This window comes from Panthera onca, chromosome B1, assembly GCF_046562875.1.
Source record: "Panthera onca isolate mPanOnc1 chromosome B1, mPanOnc1 haplotype 2, whole genome shotgun sequence".
Classification (NCBI taxonomy): domain Eukaryota; kingdom Metazoa; phylum Chordata; class Mammalia; order Carnivora; family Felidae; genus Panthera; species Panthera onca.
This window is the reverse complement of record NC_138342.1, coordinates 135,346,092-135,374,039: the sequence shown is the minus strand read 5'-3', so window position 1 is coordinate 135,374,039 and position 27,948 is coordinate 135,346,092. Positions and strand designations below refer to the sequence as shown.

At 39.5% G+C, this 27,948-nt stretch overlaps 2 long non-coding RNA genes across 2 annotated transcripts; one reads left to right on the top strand and one right to left on the bottom strand.

Annotated features, from left to right (window-relative positions):
* The first annotated feature begins 29 nt into the window (after positions 1-29).
* On the top strand, positions 30-12,202 carry LOC132691981 (uncharacterized). Its single transcript, XR_009616118.2, has 3 exons — positions 30-289; positions 1,038-1,147; positions 12,015-12,202. It is a non-coding gene; the product is annotated as an uncharacterized LOC132691981 (long non-coding RNA).
* LOC132691980 (uncharacterized) lies at positions 1,171-27,948 on the bottom strand. Its single transcript, XR_009616117.2, has 3 exons — positions 27,865-27,948; positions 8,432-8,535; positions 1,171-2,135 (listed from the first exon to the last, which is right to left on the bottom strand). It is a non-coding gene; the product is annotated as an uncharacterized LOC132691980 (long non-coding RNA).

Genomic DNA, 27,948 nt, shown 5'->3' with positions numbered 1-27,948 from the left:
GCTTCTGAGATCACACACCATTGCTTCTGCAGTATTCTATGGGTCACGCAGTTCGTCCCTGATCCAGTGAGAGAGGAGACTACGTAAATGGCATGGATACCAGGAGCTGAGGATCACTGGGGGCTGACTTAGATGCTGATTGCCAGGGAAAACGGGAAGACAATTACTGAAATAATGCCCTTGCATGGGCACAAGCACATGGGATCTAGCACAGAAGCAGAGGGAATAGCCCTTGTTAGGTGCAGAGAAGTCATTGATAGGAGCAGTGTATCGGTGCAATTGCAAAAGGGTGAGAAGTGGGAATTTGACCACATTCTTTTCTGGCTTTTTGTTTTTTTCTGCTTCTCAATGAGATAGAAAACAAGGTCATAGGCCAAGAATGAGGACTGGGAAGAGGTTTTTGAGGTTCATATTTCAAAGTTTTCAGTGTCACTCAAGTGATATGGTGGTCGTTGTCATATTACTTGTTTCATTATATTAGTAAGAAGAAAAACCCCTCTTTTTGACCATTGTTGTACTCTAAGAGGCACAGACCACATTTTAGTAAAGTGAAAGGAAACCAACTCTTTTTTTTTGTTTTTCATTTTAAAGTCTGATTTTTTCCTCTTTGGTCTCAAGACCTTTCTATGTTTATAATATGGAAACTTTTATCTATAAACATACTTTGTTTTGCAATTAGGTTATTTTCTTTACTTCTGCTTACGAAATAGGATAAAATACAGACAGATCAATGTGCTTAAAGGAGACTCTAAAATGTGGGACATGTTCTTTTCCTAGCCCAATCAGCCTGAGACCACGTGGGACAAACCTTACACTAAATAAGCCAGATGTACAGACTCACTGAGATGTGGGAGACAGCGCAACAAAGGAATTGTGGGATGTTTCAGCAAAGGAAGGAAAAGAGTTAAGGATTTTACCAAAGATTGGAGTTTGGGTGCAGTGTAAATGCAACAGTGTTTTGATGGGCAGTATGTAAAGGGACCAATATCAGTTCTGGACTGTGAAATGTACCTTTTTTTTTTCTTTTCCTTTTTAAGTAGGCTTCATGCCCAGTGAGGAGCCCAAGTTGGGGCTTGAACTCACAACCCTGAGATCAAGACCTGAGCTGAGATCAAGAGTTGGACACTTAACCAACTGAGCCATCCAGGTGCCTCTAAAGTGGACGTTTCTTGGAAAGAAAGTTAAAATAGATGTCAAGTGTTATTTGCAGAGACCTGCTATCTGAAGCTCTGCACGTGGCCTGTAAATCAAGGCTGCTTCGCTGTGTCACAGCTGAACTCTTCCAGACAAGAGTGGGATGTTTTATTACTACTGAATCATTTCAAACAAAAGTGTTTCTGATAGTCTATGATTTTAGAGAAAAAGATTTCTCAGTAAGAAATCAGTAGATGCTCCAATATTTGCGCTCTTATGACACTTTATGGCTGCAGCATATATTTGGGAGAAGTGTTGTTTTCTGATAAATTTTCACTTGGCTTTATCTACAGTTCTGATTCTGGACTGACGAATGGTAGAGAAGATTTTTGCTTTGTTTTGCGTTCTTCGTTGCTATTATTACAACTTCCTATAGTTTAAAATATTGGGGCCTAAGTCGCTGTCTCTTCCCGGGTAATCTTGTTCAAGACACTTGAAGAGATTGTATCTAATAAAAAAAATGTAGTGTAAGGATGTTGGGAGAAATCCTCATCAGTCTTTGTATGTAAGATTAAGCCTCGTTTATTTTTAATGACCAAATTACAATGCCTCCCACAGTATGTTGACAAGACCTCAGCATCCAAGAGTCTTGCAATTATGTCTGGCAATCTCCAAAGGGAGCCTCCCAAGTGCTCACACTCCCAGTGTGACATCTTCGTATTCTTCCTTTCCTGTGTTAGCTTCCCCAGGCTAACAATCACTACCATCCAAGTCGCCTGAGAAAGACCTCCTCTTGCTGTGACTGATGAGTACGTGGCACCCTAGCCATGTTCTCATAGCTGTTGCTCACCAAGGGAGCAGAGCATTGAATGGTTCTATATGGACCTCAGGGGATGCCTCTTCTCACTATGATATCTTCTGGGTCTTAGAGCATTCTGTTCATGCTAAGTCTTTCAGGAAAGCTGCTTCTCTCTTCTGTGCCTCATCTCTTGCAAATAATCCTCAAAAACATAACAAGCAAAAAGAAAACAAAAAAACAGAGAAATAAGTCAACCAGTAATAATGATAATAATAATAATAATAATAATAGAAATGAAGTCCATATTCTTACAGATCTAAATCTGATCCTACCTTGCATGATGGATCAAACTACAACACTTGACTTCAGCTACAGAGTGCCACAATTTTGTCAAGAACAAAGAACTTGCCTTACATTTATATAGCTAAAGGGATCACCTGTTGATTTTCTAAAAACAAAGGAATGGTTTTTCTAGGTAATTTGAAGGCAACATCTTTAGAAGACCAAAAGTTATTATAGTGCTACATTCAAAGTTTTTGCTTAATTTTACTCTTCAGAAATTTAAAATCTCTTGACTCAAATCTTAGCTAAAAGGAAATCCTTTTGCATAAATAATCTTTAACATGCCCTCCAATGAACATATATGGCCTCTCATACCTTGCTGGTTGGTCTGACCATGTGATATTTCTTTAACAGTGTTCCACAAGGTGAAAGTCAGCATAATACTTATGGTGGAATGACAAAGGAGAAAGATCAGGGGGGTGCTGATGAGCATATCATTGATGAAATCTAGCAAGAGCTCTAAGTAAGGTAGAGAACTAAGTCAGGAAAGAAAGGTGCTGATGGGGCTCTAAAAGAAAGCCTTCCGGATGGAGTATAAAAACAACACAAATAATAATTATTGAACATTTACTTTGGGCAGGCACGGCACATAAGACCCTTGTCTTCATTATCTTGTTCCAGACTTAGAACACCTTGAGGAGGCACATGCTAGTCTTATCTCCATTTTATGGATGAGGACACCCAAGTTCAAAGAGTAACTTGCTCAGAATCACTCAGCTGTAGTAAGTGACAGTGGCAGTTGTAAGCCAAAATGTCTGTGATTTCAGTACTTGGAGTTATTAGTTCTCAATATAATTTTCAAAATATCATGAGATTTGTGCCTTTTTCGGACTAAATAGACCTGAAATGCACATGCAAGTCAGTATCTGACACAGGTAAAGAACTAATACATCTATGTGTCTTGACACGCATACTCAAAAATTCTCTAAGCTTGCTTCCTTCACTGATATAATCAGCTACATCTTGACTTTTTTGGTTTCTGACTTATGAGTCCTCCTATTTTTACTATGTTACCACTATCCTTGTATTTTTCGGGTAGATGTCTCATTTTCAAGCTTATCATATTGATTTCTCCCTTTAGGATGAAAATTGGATGTAATTCAATTTCATGGACCAGAACCACTAGTAAGAGATAGCTTTACGGTTGCTAAATAATCACAAGGAAAATATTAGATATATTTGAAAAAAATTGTAAACCATTAGCTATGCATCTGATGTGCAAAGTGTATTAATGAAAATTTATAATGGATCCAGAAACCCCATTTCTGGGTATATATCCAAATTAAATTAAATCAGTATCTCAAAGAGATATGCATTCCTATGTTCACTGCAGCATAGCCAACACAGGGAAACAACGAAACAACCTAAGTGTCTGTCAACAGATGAATGGATAAAGAAATGTGATATATAATGGAATATTATGTGTGTGTGTGTGTGCGTGTGTGTGTATATATATATATACACACACACATATATGTATATATATGTATATATATACATATATATACATATATGTGTGTGTGTATATATATATATATATATATATATATATATATATATATAGTGATGGAAGAGAATTCAACCGTAAAAAAAGAAGGAAATCCTGCCATTTGAGACAACATGGATAAGTCTAGAGGATGTTATGCTAAGTGAAATAAACCAGTCCCAGAAAGGGAAAAAAAAAACCCTGCATGATCTCACTTGTATGTGGAATCTAAAAAACTCAAACTCAGAGAAGCACAGTATAGAATGACGGTTGTCAGGGCCAGGGTGAGAGGGTGGCAAGGAAAATGGGGAAATGTTGGCCAAAGGGTACAAACTTTCAGTTATAAGATGAATAACTTCTGGAAATGTCATGTATAGTTGGTGACTAGTTAAAATATTGTTTTATATATTTCAAATTTGCTGAGAGAGACCTTAAGCCTTTTCACCACACACACTCACAGAAAGGTAACTGGATGTAAGGTGATGAATATGCTAATTAGCTTGATTGTGGTAATCATTTCACAATGTATATGTACGTCAAATCATCACATTGTACACCTTAAATACACACCATTTTTATTTGTTAATTATACTTCAATAAAACTGGAAAAACCATACTAAAAAGGACCCATGAAGGTGAAACACTTAGCACAGGCAAAAAATCCAATATGAATATAAATGTAGTTCCTTTAGTTTTATCTTTAGTAGGTTTGATTTTTCTCTCCACTGCTCATGAGAAGGAATAAAAAATTAATTAAAAGCCGAGTCCAATCTATTCATTTAAGCAGAAGCTTTATCTAATACTTGGTCTCTCTTAGCAAAATAAAAGCCACACATATAGTGCCCAGTTTATCAAATAGCCTCTCAGTTCCCCGATTTCTCTCTCTAATGGTGTCACTGGCTATAGGGGAAGGGTGTGGCTTATGGATCATCATGAACATGAAGTGTCAAGAGTCCTGAGATGTCTTATGCATCTTCTAGTTTCCAGAACTACATCCAATTTAACTTTGGTATTTTCTGCTGGCATTCATGGTCAAAGTGTAACTTTAGTTTCCAGAACTACATCCAATTTAATTTTGGTATTTTCTGCTGGCATTCATGGTCAAAGTGTAACTTTTGTCTTTTGCTTCTATCACTTAATGGAGACTGTCAGCATCATTGGTGGCAGCCACATTGCTAAATCCAACAATTATGTCTCTGTCATTATTTACGTGACCCTTCAGCAGGATCTGTCATGGTTGATTTTTCCTTTCTTTTTGCTATTTTTCATTGATATGGCTTCCAGAACACCACATTCTCCTGGTTTGTCTCCTATCTTCCGAAGTCTCCTTCATCGGTCTGCTTGGGTGGTTTCTCATTTCATCCCTGACCTCTTAATGTTGGAGGGCCCAGATTGCTCTTCTGAAATCCAGTCCCATATTTTGAATAGCTTACCTGACAACTCCACTTAAAGGCCTGAGAGAAAACTCAAACTTACCCCCACTCTGCCCTTCTTGTAATCTTCCCTTTCTTAGCCAGTGGCAACCTTATTCCAGTTGTTCAGACCAAAAATCTTGGAGTCCTGAGATTCTTCCAGTCCATGACCTTGTCTCGTGCCCAATACGAGGGAGACAGAAATTAGGATATTTTGTTCCTAAGGTCCTGCCTTTGTGATTCCCAACACTTTCTCTTCTCTTACCTCACAATGTCACTCTACTATAGCACATAACCACATGATTGTTTTGAAAACTGGAGTTTTGAGTCATCTTGGGGTAAAATTATATATAGTTTACAGTTTGCATTTGCAGTATATAGTCTGAGGTGATCTGTTTCATCAGAATCAATTATATCCATCAATTGTCCTCTGTAGACTTGACTGATAATTTTAACTGGCCACATTTCCTTGGCTTTCTTTTGGCCCTGCATTGGGCCTCAAATTCAACAATGTCTAAAACATCATCTTTCCAGGAAGGGACACTGACAGCTATGTTTCTGCTTCTTCTAGAACTAGTACTGCAATTCTTTTCAAAATTACTCCTCTGTCTCCTCCCTGAGCTTCCTTGAGCGTTGCTATTTTCTTACGTGAGTCTGCCCCGCTGGCCTCATTTGGTTGGTTTAGGGATGTCAACCTGGCCTAAACTAAGCCAATCATAGTCTTTAAAAACCCTAGTTACAATGAACTGATCTATTATTATATGACACTAGGTGGGTCAATTAGAATCCTTTCTTAGAATTTTTGAACTTGGACGCACAGAGAGTAAAAGGCAGAGAGTAAAACTGCCATTTACTCTCTGTGCGTCCAAGTTCAAAAATAGAGATAAAAACCTAGTTTAAAAATAGAGATAGAACCAAGTTCAAAAATAGGGATGGAACCTATGAAAAGTGAAACTAGGGAGCTGTTGTGGCCACATTTCCAACTCTGTAAAAGAAAGTAGTCTGTAGTGGCAGAGAATGAAACCAATATCCAGAGAGAGGCACTGATGAAAGGGGGGAGGACTAGTGATATTTCAGTCCCTGGATCTAGTTTCCCTGAGGCCCAGTTGTATCTCTGGCCTTTCGGAGGTATTAACGGAGAATAGTATACTTTGTATTACAGAGTCCCATTGCTAACTAGCTTAGGGGAGAAAAAAGGAATTTATTTTCTTATATGGTTGGGAAGGAGCTTACAGTAGCTAATATGATCAGTGAAATAACTGCATTAACCAGGCCTCTATTTATTTCTGGAACTGACACTTCAGAACTGCCAGATCTCTTTTTATCCATCTTGCATCTCTGCTTGCCTCAGCTTTTGACTTGGTCTCAGTTGAACCCCCGCAATTAGGCTTTTTCTAGGCTGCTGAGGAAGACAGTTGTAAGCTGTTCCATTCTTTCATCTATCCTAAACTGTGACCCCAAAGACAAAAGCTCTAGGGAGAAAATCTCTGTTAGTTTTAATGAAAAGTCTCCTGAGGTCCCTTGATTGATTGGCTTAGCTCAGGTCTTAGGACTACCTCTGAGCTAATCACTCTGGCCAAAAGCATGGGTGCTATGATTGGCCAGACCCAGTTCCTATGCTATTTCTATGTGCGTGGGTAGGTCAGACATAGCTGTAATCAAAACATAAAAGTCTTATTAGAATGGATATCAAAATATATTCTAGGAAGACAGCACCATAGCTCTCGCAGTTCACTACCCTATTGTTGGTTTAATCCTTTCTTAGATTCCATGCAGCAAGAAAAGTCATTTTTTGCCCTAAGCCAAATGAGTTATTTTCTTTCATTTGCAATCAAGAGTCTTGATGCATATACATTTTTTCATCTCTCTTTTCCTTAGGTGCTTGTCTTCCAGAATGGAAGTGTTTGCTGAATCACCCTTTTGGATATGTGGGAATCCTCTTCCGTTTCTGCCTATTCCTCATTCTCCATACCCAAATATCCTATGTGAGTTCTCACTAAAATATTTCTACAACCAACCTCACTGTTCCATCCGTATCGTCACCACTGTTCTTCATGCCTTTATCATCATATGCTTGATTTGCTGCCTCATTAGTCTTCTTACTTTCAGTCTTGTTTTTTGCATTCCTTCCTCCACTCTATTGTGCAGGTAAAATGGTAGTGTCGTTTCTCTGAATAAAATTTTCTCTTGGCACTCACTGCTAAGAAGCTAAAAACTTCTTGGTGATGTGTACAGGAGCTTTTGTGTACTTCAGCTAAGGATGCCTCATGTGTCCCTCGGTGTTCAGGTCTTCGCATCCGTTCTTACTTGTGTGTCCCATTAATTGGCTTTGTATTATCTTTGTCCTATTCCTTGCAAGCATTGCTGCAAAGCTTGTCCTAAACGCCAATATCAAATCAGATGTCTTTTATTTGCTCTTGGGATGCCTTGATAACCTGACTCTTTCTGCCTTTATTATTTACCAGGTTCTCAAACGTACTGTTACACATAAATCACTTATGGAGCTTGGTCCTTACCCAACCCAGACACATTGCATCAGAAGTATTTTTTTATTTATTTAAAAAAATTAATGTTTATTTTTCAGAGAGAGAGAGAGAGAGAGAGAGAGAGAGAGAAGGACACACAGAATCTGAAGCAGGCTCCAGGCTGCATCAGAAATATTTTTTTAAATGCCTTTCAGAGATTCAGAAACACATGGTTTGTAGAGCATTCATTTGGCTGACACTGTTTGAGTATCTCTTGCTACTGCCTGCTTTTGAAGTTCTGATTCCTCTACCTATTCCTGAGACTTCTGATTGGCTGAACTGTCTTTGAAGTCTCTTTAGGTTTACATCCTAGTCATCCCTGCTCTAGACCTTTGTGCCATCAATTGGGAATCAGCTATTTCAACCATTGACCTCTCCTATAGTTATATATCCCCTTCATTATTCCCCATTCTTGGATTTATTCTATTCTTGCTTTATCATCTCAACTTCAACTCCTAGTTCAAGTATAAATTATTTTTCTCAACTAGTTTGGCTATATCTCCAATCACAAATTCTCCCTCTCATTTGAGAGCCCCGAATTATGATTGCTAGATAGTTATTTGTGCTTTAAAATTATTGTCAAGACTCCAATTAGTGGTATGTTATAGCTGAGGGCAAATTGTGTGCATCTCTTCCAAATTCCACATTCAATAAAATCATATTGTTTGAAATTGGCTATGGTGAGAATATTTACATCACAGAAATCAGCAAATACTCAGAAAATGTTACTTACCCCCTCCCCCTGAAGGACTGGTAAATGTTACCAGCCAACCCTATTTCCAGTAGAAGACCCAGATGTGGGAATCCTGGTGCCAACCTAGAGTACCTGGTATAATCCTCGTAGGTGAAAAACAGATACCATGGATTAATAGCAGCTGAAAGCAAAGGTGGACTGAGCCTGGACAGTTAATGGTCTCTAGGCCTTAAAAAGTAGAAAAGTAGGGTTCTAAACCTGTTCCACTCCTACATTGATCCATCTCAGTTAATGGCAACAACAGTCACAAGGACTTTACACAAGTCATTTAAGCAACCTGTGTATCAAGTTCCTCATCTATAAAATGGGAATACTAATAACATCTGTCTCATAGGGTTATGAGGATCAAATGAGTTATGATTGGCAAAAGGCATAGGATAATGCCTGGCACAATCATGATTTCCTGACGTAGTATATAGACGTTTAAATAATTTCGGATAGAAACCCATAGAATTAACCTTGCTTTTATCCTTTTTTTCATACCCTATGTCCACTCTGTCAAGAAATCCTTTTACCTTGAATATATACGTATATATCTGGATCTGACTTCATCTTATCACCTCTACTGTGGCCATCTTGGGTCAAGCCTCCATCATCTCAATCTAAATTGTTTTGATGATGGTCAGCAGATAGTTTTTCTGGCTTTCACTCTTTTGGCCCCTCCTACCCACCCCCCAACTCCCTGTTATTTTAGTCTGTTCCTAAAATAACAACCAGAGTGATCCTTTTCCATCATTTTTACACAATGTTAACTCCTTAGCTGAAAAACCTTCCAATGGCTCCCCATTTCCTTAGGGGTAAAAGACAAAGTCTTCACAATGGCCTACAAGGTCTTGGCCCCACTCTAAGCTGTCCTCTGACTCTTTTTCTATGACATTCCCTCACTCAATTCTCGCTCAATGGCCCGTCTAGCCATTCTATAATGGACTAAGAGAGGAAAATATAGTAGGATTGTGAAAATAAGAATGAGTATGACAGTAAGAACGGACATAGTGAATGAAGTGGGAGCAGGTGTGGAGGGTTGGGTTTAAGTAGGTACAGGGCAGCCAAGAAAGAGTCAGAATAGGAGAAGGTCAGAAATTTTTCCAAAGCAAATCAAGTAAGAACAAGATCTATACCCAGCCACTTGGAAATGGGCCTAGTATGAAGGAGCCAAAAAAGCAGCCCCAACTAATACCTTGCAGAGAACCTGGCAAGCTTGAATGCTCCTGAGTCCTGGGTAGAACTGGGCCAAGTGTGGGCTGGCTTTGTTGTGGAGGTAGGTATTCAGCGTGAGAAAGCCTATGCATGTCTTGACAAAAAATATTTCCAAACCTGGTGGTATGCAGAATACACTCCACTAATAATATTGACCTCCTTCTCTCCTAGAAAAATGATGAGAACTGAATGTTCCTTGGGAGCAGCTGGGATGAGACTAGGATGAGGGCAAGGGTTAACACAGCAAAGAGCAAAACTGGAAAACAGGGAACTTGGAGAATTAGGCTTGATTTAGCTCATGGATAAACTTCCTCTTTTTCAGAGAAGAGAAGGCATAGCACAAAAGTAGATTATACCGAGTTTCATCTTTAAAATGTCATCTTGATAGGGCCAGGGTTGTAAACCAAACAAGCAGATAGTCAAAAACAAAGCAAATCCAAAAAACAAGTCTTTTGCTTCTCCAACTGAAAAATATTGCACTAAGAAAAAGATCCTGTAACAGAATCTTTTGGAATCCTACAACAAAATCAGGGTGGGATCCTGACTATTGTCTTATAGCCTAGCCTCATCCCCTGGCTCCTCTCTTTTTCTGGTGCTGATTTCAGTCTTTAATGCTGTTGCAGTCTGCACATGTACCTTTTTTGCTGTGTTTCTCATCCATGTGCTCACTGTTATCTCTTTGTTGCTAAGATTCAATATCCCTTACGATTAAATAGCTGTACCTTGTGTACTCACTACTCACTTTGCTTAGGTCTCTATGCTTTAGGTTCCTGTTGATACAGTTGAACCTAATATTTTAATGTTTCTCTTGCTTGCCTTGTTCTCACCTGCATCTACCTCATCCTGGTTTCTTCCATTCCATGTCCTTGGGATGGTAACTCAGATTACCCTCAGATATATACCTACAGAGATGGACTGTGTAAATATCTCGCTGCAGGATAGAAAATTCCATCATAACATATCCGGCCACAAAATAAAAGATTATGGAGTGCCAACAAAGTCAAAGCTTGGTTTTACGCTACAAAAATTTGTTTTATCTGAGAGTTTAGGACCTGGTGATGAACCATTTCTACTCATATGCAGTCAAGCTGTTGGTTCCCTATGTAGTCTGCCACTCAGCTAATGTATCCTTCCCCCAGCTGCTGAGAGCACTGAAGCTAAGGCTTAGATCTACAACTTTTTGAGAGATTGCCCTTGGCTGATGGGAGCTGGCTCAGCTGAGATACTTGGGAAATTACTCCTCTCTTCTCCTACCAGTCAACCTGGATTCGATTTCAAACCTCACTTTTTGTGTAGGATCAGGTTGAAGCCGGGGGTTGGGGGAGAGCCCATGTAATCACTATACATGGCTCTTTGAGAAAGGTTATGTGTCTGTGACTTTGTGCTGAATGAGTGGTGCCAATTAAAATGATCCTTCCTCCCGTCTTTAAATAAAATTTACCTGGAGACTTAGAATTTTTAGGTGATTCAAGCATGAAAACCTTTCTCCAACTCTGATTAGGGTATTATTTCCAGATGAGGGCTCTGATACATCTTTTGGACAAGCTGTCAAACCCATACTTCATCGAGTATGCCTTAACCCAGTAATGACTTGTGTCTTTTGAGGTAATATATCTTCAGACTTATAAAATACAGGTAGGAGGTAGTATGTTAGTCCCCCACATCAAATTGCATTGATGTGAGGCTCTAGAGAGAGATATTGGATTCTGTTTCCATGGCAACTGCTTCACTGCTCAAGGGGAAAACAGGACAGCAATTGAAGTCTGTGTTAATAGCAGCTCTAAAAATAATCAGTAATGTGTTGAAACAAAGTGAAACACCCAGGAAGCAATAGGTAAAAATTATAACCACGAAGGGTGGGATTGAACAATAAGGTGTTGTGCAAATATTATTACAAATACAATATGCTTTAAGAATTACAGGATGGCTGATGACAAATAGATTTCTGAGGAGAATCAGTTATTTTATTTGTTCATTCAGGTGACTATTGAATACTGATTCTATGGCAGCTATGAGGTAGGGCCTGAAGACACAGAGATGTCTCTACCTTCCAGGTTGCCATGGCTTTATAGAGACGATAGAATAAAAGTCCACCATAGGTATAATGGATGTTTCGTTTGTCTATCTAACACCATTCTGTTTCCCACTGTGTTGCAGCCAGGAGATTAAGGATTTGTGTTGGATGGATATCACACCCAGCTCCAGGGGCAATTCAAAATCATTTACAGCAGCTATTGTTTTAGCAATAAGCATGTAACCAGGGTATAAACCTCTATGACACTCTTATCTATAGTGAATGTCTTTTGGACAAAGCTCAGAAATCTTGTTTGATGGTTGCGAGATGCTTCTAATCTTTTTTACCTAGATGCGAAAGAGGGATCATGCAGTCTGCTGTTTCTTCAAGAAGCCACCTTGTGATCAGGAGGAAAGTCAGCCAAGGATACAGCCAAAAAGACCACAAAGAAACTTAGCCAGACATGGCTGAACTGAGCTAAAGCCTACTCTACCTCTGGATATTTGAGGGAAACTAGCCAATAAAATTCTTTTTGTGGAAGCTTGACTAGGGTCTCTGGGTTTTCTGTTGCCTGAAACCGAGAAGAGTATCCACTAATGTCAAATGACAATACCAGGGGATGGGTGAAATAATGGAAATAAGCAGAGGGAATTATTGGATGTACAGAGAAAGAATAAATAAAGGGAGAAAGAGTAGGTAAAAACTAACTTAATCTTGGAGAAAGGAGTGCAGCAAAATCCTATTTCCTGTATTGTGAGGTACAGAATCCAACTTTTCTGTCAGCATAGTGCCTGATTGTCTAACTCTCCAGGATTTCTGGCTACTGGCAAAATGGGTCTCTCTTAACCCAAGCTTCATGACATAGATGTAGCATGAACCTAAAGAGGCTTCAGCTCTAGTGCACTTCACTTACACTGCCCCTTTGGGTCTGGGGTCAAAGTAGCAGGCCCAGCTACACATTGGCAGATTGTCCTAACTTAAAGGTCACTCTCTAAAATCTGGTAGTGTTTCTGGGCTGTGGGCAGGGTGGAGGTGGGCTGACGGCACCATTGAACTATTTCTATATTTTTCTGGCTTCTATTAAGCCCTGGTAAGCCCCATCAAGTACCTGGACCTTATATTTGACCCCAATGAACTACTCCCTGCTCTCATCTCTTCCTTGAACACTAAGAACTAGGCTTCCTGGCTGTTTAGCACGGCACATCCCCAGACTGGAAGAGTGCAGAAAAAAGGTGAAATCCAGCTGAGTTAGACCAGCTCCTATGGACAGAAGCTGTGTGTGTGTGCGTGTGTGTGTGTGTGTGTGTGTGTGTGTGTGCATGTGCACACATGTGCAAATGCCTGCATGTGTAAATTATTTCACAATGTATACATATATCTAATGATCACATTGTACACTTTAAGCACATACAATTTTATTTGTCAATTATACCCCAATATATCTGGGAAAAAAAGCACTAAAGAAACAGAAATTGAGTCACAAGATAATAATTGCTAAGGTGAAGGTAAAAGAACAGGAGTTTCATGGTCTTACATGCAGTGTGTAAGTGCTATTAAAAAACACCACCACCGGGGCGCCTGGGTGGGTCAGTCGGTTGGGCAGCCGACTTCGGCTCAGGTCATGATCTCGCAGTCCGTGGGTTCGAGCCCCGCATCGGGCTCTGTGCTGACAGCTCGGAGCCTGGAGCCTGTTTCGGATTCCGTGTCTCCCTCTCTCTTTGCCCCTCCCCTGTCCATGCTCTGTCTCTGTCTCAAAAATAAATAAAACGTTAAAAAAATTAAAAAACAAACAAACAAACAAACAACAAAAAAAAAAAAACCCACCACCACTTGGGGCGCCTGGGTGGCTCCTTCGGTGAAGCATCTGACTTCAGCTCAGATCATGATCTTTTAGTTTGTGAGTTTGAGCCCCGTGTTGGGCTCTGTGCTGACAGCTCAGAGCCTGGAGCCTGCTTCGGATTCTGTGTCTCCCCCTCTCTCTGCCCTGTCCCTGCTCATGCTCGGTGTCTTTCTGTCTCTCAATTGTAAATAAATGTTAAAAAAAAAGAAAACAAAACAAAAAACCAAAAACCAAACACCACCACCACCAAGCTGGAGATGAAAAGTACTCTGCAATAGAAAGTTCAATAATCTGAATTTCTGTTCTGCTCTACTTCTAACATTAAGCAACCTGAGTAAGTGATTGACCTAGAGTTACTTTTTTACACTATCAATCTGTTTGGTAATATGGAAGTCAGCAAGAAAGATTTAAAAAGAGTTTAATTAAGAAAACATAATTTAAAAATGATAGAATGATCTATATCTTTGGATAGTGCTGCTGAACATATAAAGTTAAATGAGAGAGAAGGTCTTGTATAGTGAAAATATTGTCTAATTTGAATTCAAGAATTCCGATTCTGGCTGTGCCTTATCTGTGCCTTTCCTTAGGTCATTTGCTTGTGCAGGTCTCGATCTGCTTCCTCTCTAAGATCAGTGTGTCATATCAGCTTATCTCTCAGGCCTCCTCTGGTTCTAAGATTCCACTGTAAAATACAAGTATGTTTCAGTTATCCAAACTTGGTATTGTTTCCTTTATATAAAAATGTTTGTTTGAAACAATCCTTGCTGGAGTTTGTAGCATTTCTTGAATCTGAACTCTCATGGCCATTTTTTTTTTCTTCAAATATTGCTTTTGTCAGATTCTCTCCTTTCTTTCTATACCTCAAATTATTCTTGTCTTAAATCTTTCTCATAACCATGTCTAAGAAGTCTCTTATACTCCTTTATGTATTTTCTAACCTAGTAACTGTCTGTGTTTCAGTTTATATATCGTTTTCTGACCCACCTTTCAGTTTACAAATTCTCAACTCTATTTTGTTTTTAAAATTTTTTTAATGTTTATTTATTTTTGACAGAGAGAGAGAGAGAGAGAGAGAGAGAGAGAGAGACAAAGCAGAGAGAGAGAGGGAGACACAGAATCCGAAGCAGGCTCCAGGCTCTGAGCTGTCAGCACAGAGCCCGATGCGGGGCTCGAACTCACAGCCTGCGACATCATGACCTGAGCCGAAGTTAGACGCTCAAATGACTGAGCCACCCAGGCAACCCTCTATTTTGTTTTTTAGTAAGCTGACCAAGAGGTGGTTATTGGTTTTCTTTGACATATCTTTCCTTGAGTTCAGTGAGTTTTTTGGAACTTTGAACTGATGTCTTTTGCCAGTTTGAAAATTCTCTGTCATTATCTCTTTCAATATTGTTTCTGCCACATTGTCTTTCTCTTTTCTTCTGGGCATCCAGTTATGTATTAGATCTTTTAATTGTGTCCAATGTATCTCTTAAACACTCAGTTCTTATTTTTTTCCAACTTCTTCTCTGACAGTTTTTATATTTCTTAGGGACCTGTTTCTGATTTTACACACCTTGCATTTTTACCTTGTCCAATCTGCCTTTTAAACCCAAATAAATACTTTTCATTGTAGATATTTTTTTTTCAGATTAAGAATGTTCATTTGATTCTTTTTAATGGTTCCAATTTTCTGTTGAAATTTTCTCATTCTTCATCTTTTTTGTTCATCTTTTGCTTTTTTAACTTTCTAATCTTAGTATTTTAAAGTCTGAATCACCAGTGGATTCTTTATCTCTTTCTCTCTTTTTTTTAAAAGTTTATTTATTTATTTATTTAAAAAAGAATTTTTTAATGTTTATTTATTTTTGAGACAGAGACAGAGTGTGAACAGAGGGGCAGAGACAGAGACACACAGAATCTGAAACAGGCTCCAGGCTCTGAGCTGTGAGCACAGAGCCCGACGCGGGGCTTGAACCCACAAACGGTGAGATCATGACCTGAGCCGAAGTCGGACGCTTAACCGACTGAGCCACCCAGGCACCCCTAAAAGTTTATTTTTGAGAAAGAGAGAGAGCGAGAGAGAGCACATGCACACATACATGCACAAGCAAGGGAGGGGCAGAGACAGAGGGAGAGAGAGGATCCCACTATCAGCGCAGAGCTCAATGTGGGCTTGGGCTGTAACTCACAAACCGTGAAATTGTCACGTGACCAAAATCAAAGAGTAGGATGCTTAACCAACTGAGCCACCCAGGCATCCCCCTGTCACTCTTTTTAAAACCATTGTCTCTATTTTATAGTTCAGAAAAATAAGACATTGCATGAGAAATGAACTCCACCATATAATGTGTAATACAGTCACAGGTCTTAAGTAGAATTTGGTGTAATGACTATCATTTCCCACGTTTAATCAATAAGCATTGTTCCTCTTTTAGAGGACCTGCAGAAATTACCCATATTAAACACACTGAAAATAAACATTAAATACCATTAAATGATGAGTAGCTCTAAATTTCTCTAACCTCTTTGCATTCATTAACTAGCTCTCCAGAGTGAAAATAATTATGGTTTTCTATTTCTTTAAAATATTGACTGAAAAAGATTTCCAGTTTCAGAAACATAAAAACTAACGTCATTTGGTTCTAAACAAAAATATACCTTAATTATCAAGCTAAAACCATAGCAAAAAAAAAATAATAATGACATTATCACCTGAGGTTTTCCTCAGCCTATTTGTTTACCATGTAATCAGACTCTCTTAAATTAATTTCAGCAGAAAGTCTGCCAATTCATGGGCTTGCCCCAAAGCACATCAGGGGATCGTTAATACATTGGGCAGTTAGAAGAACAGTGGTAGTAGAACATCTTATTTTATACAGAAGTGGGAATCGTTATGAATTTTTTTTTCTTGTTTCAGTAACAAGATTATAGTACTTTATAGTATGGCGTACTTTAATGTTTAAAGAATAAAAAAAAATGCAAGCGAGCACCATAATACACTTGAAAGAAGTGTATTTATTTCACGGGCCCAAGTGTATAACTTTCACAGGCACAAAGTTCCCTGTTTTAAGTAAATCTAGCTAACCCTCACTGTTCATTAGGACTATTTCATATATGCCATCTTACAAATAAGCAACACTTTACAAAAGGCTCTTATCTACTACCTAGTTCTTAGAATAAATGTGTTTATACTTTGAACAGTCATGTGGATACTATAAAGATTACTATTCTTGATGAAATTTATTGCCTTCTGTCATGATTTCTTTAATCTCTTTTTACAGTGAACAAATGACTTCCTAAAAAGTCTGAATTTTGTAAGTACAGGTCACCTCCTGGTTAAAGCTGGAGTACTTCTCAGCAACTAAAAATGTGATGGGCAGCCATTTTTCCTGGCCTTCTAACGTATGATCCAAACAAAGTTTACGCAAGTCAGAGGGAAGGACAAAGTTGTCAAGTCTTATTTTATGGAACTATGGGGATTCCAGCTAAATTTCTTCTGACAAGAAATTTTCAGTTGCCTTTGGGGGAGATGACCACTGGCAGCCTACTGTTGGAGACATTTGGTGCAGGAAGCCATTGACTTGCACAGGTGTATGGGAAGAAGAATGGTCAAGCAGTAGCCTGGGCTAGAGGAAGTCCAGTGTGAAGTGAGATGTGCTCCCAGGTGCAAAAAGTGGCCAAATAGCATTGGACTGGGCTTCTCCAGGTGATCAGGGCCAGCAGTGGTGACTCTGTGGTGGCCCTGTGGATGGCACCTATATCTCTTTATTTCTTGTCTTTTCTCTTCATATTGGTCATTTTCTTTTATTTTTAGCATGCGTATAATTTTCAGTTGCTTTTCAGATTATGAATTATAAACTGTAGAGGCTTTATAGAATATTCTTCCAAAAAGCATTAAGATTTTTAGTCAAAGAGTTACAGTGAATGACCTTGATCCAGTCAAGACTTGTTTTTGTAGCAACATGGATGGAACTGGAGAGTGTGATGCTAAGTGAAATAAGCCATACAGAGAAAGACAGATACCATATGGTTTCACTCTTATGTGGATCCTGAGAAACATAACAGAAACCCATGGGGGAGGGGAAGGAAAAAAAAAAAAAAAAAAAAAAAGAGGTTAGAGTGGGAGAGAGCCAAAGCATTAGAGACTGTTAAAAACTGAGAACAAACTGAGGGTTGATGGGGGGTGGGAGGGAGGGCAGGGTGGGTGATGGGTATTGAGGAGGGCACCTTTTGGGATGAGCACTGGGTGTTGTATGGAAACCAATTTGACAGTAAATTTCATATATTAAAAAATAAAAAAAAATAAAAAATAAAAAAAAAAAAATAAAAAAAGACTTGTTTTTCAGCTTTGTTATGCTTATTTCCATTTTGCTTTTATTCATAGGGGTGGTCATTAGCCCTAGGGAATGCCTAGGTCTCAGTGCTTCAAGTCTCTTCCATCTTGAATAACAATCTTTTAACACCCTGGTGCTGTCTGGTTGCTGAAATCTACCTCAGTTCTTGAGCTTTCTGTCTGCTGTTTGCTAATTTATTCAGGATTGCTTTGCACTTTCACAGTTCAGAAGCTGACCAGCCATTTGAGGGAAATTTGAATGCAGATTTTTGGGCACTCCCTCCGAAGTTCCTTTCTCTCCAATATTTTGCTCCTCAAATCCCATCTCCTTGGGCATCCCCAAACTCACTCTCTGACTCCTCAGACCTAGCAGCATGCTGCTTTCTTCTTGAGCTCTTTTCACTCTTGCCAACACTGGGAAAGTGCCCTCAGAACAATTCTGAGGAGTGCACCTTGTGTGCTTTCTTTTCTCAAGGATTCTTGCTGCTCAATGTTACTTGAGCTAGTTCTCCAATGCTTTCAAAGAATTTTTTATGTTTTCCCAACTTTTAAAGTTATTTTTGGTATAAGATTTAGTTCAACATAAGCTACATTATTGGGTCCAGGGCCAAAAATTTTATCCATTAAATTTTAATTTCAACAATTTGTTTTATCACCTGAGTGGTATTTTATTTTTATTTTTATTTTTCAACGTTTTTTTATTTATTTTTTGGGACAGAGAGAGACAGAGCATGAACGGGGGAGGGGCAGAGAGAGAAGGAGACACAGAATCGGTAAGAGGCTCCAGGCTCCGAGCTGTCAGCCCAGAGCCTGACGCGGGGCTCGAACTCACGGACCGCGAGATCGTGACCTGGCTGAAGTCGGACGCTTAACCGACTGCGCCACCCAGGCGCCCCTTTATTTTTATTTTTGAGAGAGAGAGCATGCATGTGAGTAGGGGAGAGACAGAGAGAAAGACAGACAGAGAGAGAGGGAGAGAGAGAGAGAGGAAGAATCTTAAGCAGGCTCTATGCCCATCATGGAGCCTGACTTTGGTCTCAGTCTCACGACTGAAAGCATGATCTGAGCCAAAATCAAGAGTCAGATCCTTAACTGATTGAGTCACCCAGGCACCCCACCCATGAATAATATTAAAAAAAACTTTTTAAAAATATGTCCTCATTATTTTTAATCCCTTTTTATTGCATGCTCACTTTGTCTTCCTTTAAACATTTTATATATATTTATATATATATATATATATATATATATAATAAATTTATATGTGGATTCTGACAATTCTAAAATTTGTTTTTTTTCCTTCTTTGCATGCTTAGTGATTTTTTGTATTCACCTCATATAAACTGATAATAATTTGTGGAAGTTTTAAATTTGAGAATCCTTCCTTTTTAGAAAACTTGTAAACAGTGGATTATATATGTTTTTCCTTATTTATTATGGGTCTAGGCTTAAAGTAAGAAGGCCTTTGAGTATCTAGCCTTACATACTGCTGAGGCAGAAGTTATATATTTTAATCTCAAATTATGCTTTCCATGGAAAATTTAGAAAAGTAATACAAATGTTTAGTGATATACTTAGATTCACCAAGCTTCTTAGACATTTGAAAGCCTTAGCCACAGAAATTCCAAACCCATCTATTAAACATTTATTTAAAAAAATTATGTATTTGAGAGGGAAAGTTACCTACTTGCTAGCAGAAATTCAACCAATTTTAAAGGATTTTTTTTCTTACTTAAGGAAAAGAAAAATGCCTTTTCCAGGATCCAATAAGAGAATAGGTGAAAATAAGCTTTGGTTCAGTTTGAAATTTATGATGGATTGGTAGGTAAATTATTCATTAAATGAAAATGAATAATCTATGAAACTAATCAAGCCAGTCTAGTACCATTACTTGGCAGATGACAAATTTGGCCAGATTAGAATTGCCATATTTGATGCTGGGTATAGGCATGATCTAGAAAACAATGGGAAGACTTGAAATCTGAACGTAGAAGATGTGTCTATTAGATGTGGGCAGATTCTAAGGGTGGTACATGGGCGAGAAGGTGGAGAACTGACAGAACTGAAAATTTTTAAAAGCAATCCAGTCTGGAAGGTCGGGTCCTACATGCTGCCCGACTTGCTAGACCACCGAGTATCTTTTTGGAACCCAAAGTAGCATGACTAATTTTAGCAGAATATACTCCTGCTTAATTTTGAAGTCTTTTGTTAAGTACAGAGGGAGATAGTGAGCAAATCCTGGATACCATGCTGCATTGGTAACTTGGTAAGACTGACCACTATTTCTTGAACCTGCAATTATGTATTCATCAGTGCTTTATCCCATCAATGTTTTCTTTCCCTGGTCTCTTTAGAGAGTGCTTAGTCATTAGCATCATCCTTCCAAGAAAAAAAAGAGCAAGTACATGGTTTACAGATGGCTACCTTCTTTCTGGGTCGTCACATGGCAGAGACCAGAGAAAGGAAGCAAGCTCTCCTTTGTCTCTTCTTAGGAGGGCAAAAATTCCATCATGAGGGCTCTACCTTCGTGACCTAGTTACTTCCTGGAGTTCCCATCTCCATTTATATCATACTGGTAATTAGAGTCTCAACATATGAATTTTGAGGGGGCACAAACATTCAGTTAATAGCCCTTACCAAAAGCACCTAGCTAAGAATATTTTGTTTACAAATTCCTCAACTCAGTGGAATTAAATGTAGATCTATTGTCATAAACTGTATTTCTGGCTGTTTCTATATTATGAGGAATTAGTACAGAGATAAAAAAAAAAAAAGGAGTGCTGCCTTTGAGCTGATGATTACTTCAATCAAGTTTGCTTTATTGCCCAAAAAACTGCAAAATAATGTGCCTTCTTAAACCAAAGCATTGGTAATTTCCTGTGGAAAAAGAATTGGGGTGTGTTATATTTAGGGAAATGACATGTTCATTCTTATACAAATATTTAGTTTTCTTCTGTGTGTCACACTACTTTGTATCTGCTCATTTTTTTATGTTTCAGAAACCCATTCCAGGCTTCTCACCAAAGCTTTTTGGCTTATAATTTTTGTCTATGCTACACATTATGTGGCCATGGGAACCCTAGGACCGCCTTTGGAAAACAGTGTGATTTTCCTATAAAAAGTGTCTTTATGGGTACAGATCTGGCGATGGCCTGCAGAGGATTTGATTTCTTCCTGTAATTTTCCTTAGACAGTCCCTCCACACCCAGGAGTGTTCCTGGTTTTCATTCTATGGTTTGTGAATTTTTGTCACTCTCAAATTTCTTCTTTTCCCAGTATCTACATGCTATGACCTTGCTTTGAGAAAGGGCTAGAATCAGTCCGGCTGGGTAGGTGAGGGTGCCTGACTGGGCAGAACATATGATATTAGCACAGTCTGTCTTTTCCAAACCAAGGAATGAAGTGCCAAAGAGGAAATTAACTCTCATAAAGAGGAAAAAAATAAAGCATAACTTTACATAAATTACAAATGCTGTTTTGACACTTACGACAACTTTTTGCTCTTTTCTATTCTTCCTTTTTTGGCATTTTCCTATCTTCTTGCTGGCCTGCCCTGTTCTTTTTGGGGTTCCTCAACTAGAGCCATGGTTCTCAAACTTTAGCATATGTCAGATTATCTGGAGGGCTTGTTACAATACAGATTGCAGACCCTCTCCTCCAGAGTTTCTAGTCCAGTAGGTTTTGGGTGGCTCAAGGATTCACATGTCTAATAAATTCCCAGGTGTAGTTGATGCTGATGGTCCAGGGCCACACTCTGAGAGACGATAGTCTGGAGATTGTGTTTTATCATCTTAACATTTTCATTCATTTATTCATTATTTCATTCACTCACTAATTCAGTCAACACTTATTGGGATATCACTGGCCTTTAGTGGGTCTTTAATAAATGGTAAGTTGTTGTGCATTTCCCTGAGTCTCAGCAGCCTACGGGTACCAAGCACTCTTTAGTGGGAGGACTGCACGGACTCTTACCCTCTCCTGCATAAAACAAGACCTCCAGCACCTCTCAAACAAGCATGCAACTGTGTCACAGAATGCCAGGGTTTGTCACTCAAATGCTTATCACCCAGTCATTTGCAGTTACCACATTCCAGCTTCTCATGGATGTTTTCTGTCTGTGCAGCTAGTTAGGGTGATTGACTCACTGCTGAGCCTGCTGTTGCTGCTGCTGCCTTCCACGTGAAGCATGAGGGTCCGTGCCAGGGGTGCCGCCTGCCAGGGCTCCCCAAAATTGCCAACACCTTGAAGCGGTCAGGAAAATGGGGTCATCCCTGATCTGCTTCACATTTCCTTGCCTGGAAACCACAGCGGGCTGATGATGCCTCGACATATCACAGAACAAGAGGTGAAAATATATCCATCTGTGTTTGTCTGTGGTTATTTCCTGGGGCTTGAATCTACAGGACTGGGAAGGTGGGAATGGGTGGCTGGGCAGAGAATGTGATATTAACACTTTCTGTCTTTTCTAACCCGGCTTCTCTATCAGTTCATGAAACGTGTGTGTGCAGTTTTCACACCCCAACGACTTCTCAGATATGCAACACATGTCTGAATCGCAGTGGGGGGACACAGCTGAGTCTCAGAACGGCTAGATGCAAATGAAAAAAGGACCCCAAATTTCTGTCTAGCTTCTTCTCCTGTATTTTTAAGGTGTTTGTTTATAATCCCGTTGCATTTCTAGAATGCCAAATTTAATCTAGTCTAGCCAGGGGGACTTTCTTCCACTGAATGTACTTTGCAGCTTCTTTCTTTTATACAAACTCTGCCTTAGGTGAGGAGAAAATAGATAATTTGTAGCTCTGCATAATTTTCTGCAAGAAGCCCAAGGATTCAGATGGTTTTATCCAATCTTCACTCCTCGACATAGGCTCAAATGGTTTTGGTTTTCCTATCCCAAGCCACAAATTACCTAGGGCTGGCGTGTCTGTCCTCATTTCTGTCTGTGGCCTGGGAGTGGAGGTGGGAGGTAGGGAATAGAGGCCTTCAGCACCCATGGCTGAAAAAGAGGAGCTTAATTGTCTAGACTGTCCAGGGGCTTTTAGAGGGACCTCAGGGAGTTTCTGATTTACCTAATTCTTCTCTGACTCCATGATGACTCTGCATTCTTGGGGTTTAGAACTATAGAAAAAAAATGCTGGCTATTATAACATGTGTAAATCATCTAATTATCCAGAAGGGAAATAAGAACCATATAAATATGCTCTTTCAAATTTATGTCAGGTTGGCTGTCATACATTTTATTTGTTCCTTGTATTATGCTCTGTCCATATAAACATTGCTTGGTTTCTGGTCATGTGGCAGGGGCATCCTGACACAGACACAAGTTTATGTAAATAGAACAAATCCTCCCAGGGAAATGAGGCAAAAGGGATGATTATGGTAGATTTCCACAGCAGGAAAAGGCAAGGAGGCTCATGTTCCTCTTTGCCAGGTATAACAGTAGATAGAGGGGAGAATACCCAATGCAATGAAATGTCAGGCCCTTCATCGCTTGGAAATGTGCCTATGTGGTGCCCTCCTGGTCACATGCGAGAGGTCAAGTTATGGCACTCAGCGTCACTTCACAGATTTGTAAGGCAGGCTCTGAGAAGACAGGCAGTTTTCTTTTCGAGTGTTTCTTCTACCTACATCAAGTGGATGTGGGTCGACAGGAAAGATGTCCTTAGGAGTGACTAAATAATCTAACATCAGATGAAAGTGCACATGTTTTTAAATCAAATATAACACAATAACTGTAACTTCTTTTGCATATAGTTTTAAAGGCAGATATAATATAGAGCACAATTTAAGGAACTACAAACTTCTTGGTAGCAATCAAACACCTTTATGACAACATTTCAAAGACTATAAGCCTAAGGGTTTTTCAGGGTCAGGACAGGCCAGCTCAGGGATGCCCAGGCCTGGTGTTAGAATGGATAGCAAAAGTCTACGGCCATACCACCCTGAACGCGCCCGATCTCGTCTGATCTCGGAAGCTAAGGAGGGTTGGGCCTGGTTAGTACTTGGATGGGAGAATGGATAGCAAAAGTATTAGCAAATTCTGTATGACAAGCAAGACAGAGTGGGTACCCAAGAACCTAGGCTAAAGCCAGGATTATAGTTCTAGAAGGCTAGGTCCTAGAGAGTCAGGAAAGTTGTGAGCAAGGGTTAGGAACCCAGTGGAAGGATCTGGTCAGCACAGATCCAGGAACGAAATGTCCATTTGTAGTAGGTGTGTAATCTATGTAACAAGCACGGGCCAACAAGGAAAAACTTTAATACTTAGGTTTTCAGTGACTGGAGTCCTCATATATTCCTTTTCACTTTCTGAATGGCTCTGAGGAGGTACATGAGCCTGAGCCCACAGTAGCAGCAAAAGGTACACGTGACAGGAGTGGGGAAATGAGAAATGTGAGTGAGAAATCTGGAGCCCTACGCACTGCCCAATCTGGTCCTGGAATTTTCCCAGCTTCAAGGAGAACCAGCCTTTATTGCGTTTGGTTCTTACAACTGGAAGCCTTGAAGGATTTAAAGATTATTCTACTGCTGATGAAACCTAAGACTTATCACTTAACTGCATAAAGGTGTTAATTTGCTTCTGAACCCAGCCATTTAACTTTTAGAAGAGTGAATTACAAAACCGCACATTGGAAGTTTTTCAAACTATGGATTGCTGGGCTCTACCTCAGACCAATTAAATTAGAATCTCTGGGGAGGTGGATGGGGCCTAGGTGTCTATATATTCTAAAAGTTCTCAATGATATTTTTCTTTAACTTTTTTAAATTTAATTTTAAATGCTGAAAGTATCATAGACTCTTCATTGTAAATAAAAATATGTAAAAATTATTACTTCTCCTTTTCTAGACAGAGGCAGAGCATATGCAAGATATAAAAAATATAAAAAGACTATTTGTCTACCTACCACCTCTTTCATAAATCATAAATGGATAGCCAATAGATTGTCCCAAGATAAACATCCTTTCACAAATACCATACAGGTCAAGAAATCAAATGCTACCACAGGCTCCAGTTCCTGCTCATGTTGCTTTTCCTCACTACCTTCTCTTACCTCCAGAAAGGTATAAAAAGTTTCCCAGGGAATTAAAAAAAATTTTTTAATGCTTATTTTTGAGAGGGTGGGGAGGGGCAGAGAGAGAGAGGGAGACAGAGGATCTGAAGCAGGCTCTGCGCTGACAACTGCGGGGCTTGAACTCATGAACTGTGAGATCATAACCTGAGCCGAAGTTGCACACTGAACCAACTGAGCTACCCAGGCACCCCAGAGTTTCCCAGGTAATTTTAATTTGCCTTATAATTGTCTTTTGGGGTGCCTGGGTGGCTCAGTTGGTTAAGCGACCGATTTCGGCTCAGGTCACGATCTCACAGTTTGTGAGTTCGAGCCCTGCGTCAGGCTCTACGCTGACAGGTCAGAGCCTGGAGCCTGCTTCCGATTCTGTGTCTCCCTCTCTCTCTGCCCCTCCCCTGCTTGCACTCTGTCTCTCTCTCTCAAAAATAAACATTAAGAAATAATGAAATAAAATAAAAAAATAAAAAAATTGTCTTTGCACTTTGTTTTCCTCATGGATTTTTTTTTTTAATAGAGAGAAAGTACTTTACATATGAGGATTTGATCAGTCTCTCTGATCACATAATATTAATACCAGTAATAAGTATTTTGAGTGTTATATGTACACGCACATGTTATAGGCATATGTGACTGTTATATCGTGGCAACAAATTTTCATGCCAGTATTCATTCAAGGAATTGAGGTTTATTTTTCCAAAACAAAATTAAACTTCTCTCTTGAGCCACATAACACCCGATGGTAGAATATACCTTTCTGTTCAGTGTCAACAGTGACCATGAGCAATAGATTGCCACTGCTTCCCCCTTCTAGAATGAGGCTCCACCACGCCAAGGGAAATAGGTTGCTGCCTTGGGAAGCCAGGGGTTGCTGAGGCCAAAGATTGTGGTTGTGTGTATCGGGCCACTTGTGGGCGATATATACAGGCCCAAATGAGAAAGCCACCGTGTTGGCCATTTTGAATGCTGAGAAACAGCCTGAAAAGAGATGACCTCAACAGAACAGAGGGCTACCAGATCCCAAGGGACTGAGGAGACATCAACAGCCAGCGGGAGAGACAGTAATAGGGGTGTTTTTGAAGCAACTGCAAATGCCCACCAGATGATCAGCTTTATATACCTGCACTAAAGTCCAGAATTGATTATAAATCAATTCACGACAATGTAATGGAGTAGCAACACATTTCTACTGTGACTACTTTTCTGTTCCCACTACCCTTCAACTCGGGAATAGCCAGAGAGACTCGGAGTGGGGTGAGTGGGCATGTGGGTGAGGAATTGAAGGTCTTAACAGGAAAAAAAAAAGCAATCCAGGATGAATTTTCCCTCCCCCTTTTCAGTAGGTTTTGGCTATGCTTTTTGAGGGACAGGTGATTTCTGGAAAAGGAAAAGTTAAACAAAATTTGAAACTTTTGACCCTGTTTGGATCAAACATTTTGATCAGGTTAGGTGCAGATTATGTGTGTGTGTGTGTGTGTGTGTGTGTGTGTGTGTGTGTGACTAAAATGAGTGGAGACATTTTAAAAAATCCAAGTATGACTAGAAAAGTCATATCTGGGTTTTTTACCCAAGGGAGTGGGAAAGCACTAGTAAGCCACAGAGCAAGTTTGAATAGGCAATGGGGAGAATGATGAAAACTGTTTTCTGATTACATCTGACGGATATTCGTGTCCACTGTGTTGGTTATATCCACATGTTGACTATACCAATAATTCAATGAGTGTGTTCCTAAATCTACCATGATACCTCCCCCGACCCCCTGCCTCCTTGGTGCAATGGTGATTCTTGTTAAGCTGCCTGGGCTAGGAGAAGGGCCTCTGAGAAGTTCAAACAAGTGCTAGAGGAATAAAGAACACTAACTAGCATTTCAAATTGTCATTCCATCACTGCTATCTCCTTTAACCATTACAAGAAACCAATGGGGTACGTGCTGTCATTAGTCTTCTCTTAAAGACGGAAAATGAGGCTAGAGAGGTAAGGCTACCTGTCACAAGGGACCACAGCTAGGAAGAGAAGAAGGGCTAGAAGCCAGGCTTTTACTCTCTGGAGCCCATTCTTTAAATATCCTACACTTTAGCCTCTACTAATCTCTCTTGTGGCTGTAAGGGGAAGCAATGCACTGGTCTTCTTCTAGTAAAAAGACCTTTTTTGGGGAGAGTGGCAGCCAAGCAAATTTACTAACTCATGCACTTCTCATCTAACTCTGAAACGTTCTTCACTAAAAATTAAATTGCTTTAGAAACAGCCAGCAGAGGCTTCTGTTTGTTACAACCTGGCGTCTGCTTTTAATTTGAGGTGCACTTTTAATTTTGAGAGGTCAGTTGTTCTTCTCGATGTGTGAAAATAATAATATGGTTATAATAAAGCAACGCTGTTATGGCTTCCTTTCAAGAACTTAACATTTAGCACCGAGAAAATAATCTTGTGCTCATAGAAGTGAGCTTTAAGAGTTTTGGAACACAAAGAAAAATGCTTTTGGAAAAATGCTTGAATTCTCATGAAGGTTAGCCAAAATCCACAGGTACTTCTAGGCCATTGTCAATAGTGGAATTGTTCCTCTCCTTTCTCTATGTGGCAGAACTTTTAAAAAAACAGAGAGGTCTGAGTTCGAGTGCTAAAGTAACAGTTGTATTAGAATTTTTTGGCATTTTATCACTTAGAAGATTGTTCTTTCCTTTTCTCTATATTTTAATTCCCTGATCTTTTATTTTTTATTGCATTGTAAAATGTAGTAGTTTTAGGATTTATATATCATACGCTAATCTCTCACCCCCTCCCCACCCTAGGATCCCAAACTTCTTTTCCAGTGGGGAAATTGTTCCCTGTAACCTTCCTGCCTTCTGACTCTATTTGCCATAGAAGCAAAAAAAAAAAAAAAAAAAAAAAAAAAAAAAAAAAAAAAAAGGAGCTTAAATGACACCCAGAGGTCATCAACCCTACCTTTGTGCCAGGACATGCAATCTCCCCAAGCCAATTACTAACCTGTTTTTAAAACAACCTCCAATCAGAGAGAATCCATGACTTCTTTTTGTGAGCTGTTGCACTGTGCAAGACCACACTATAAAT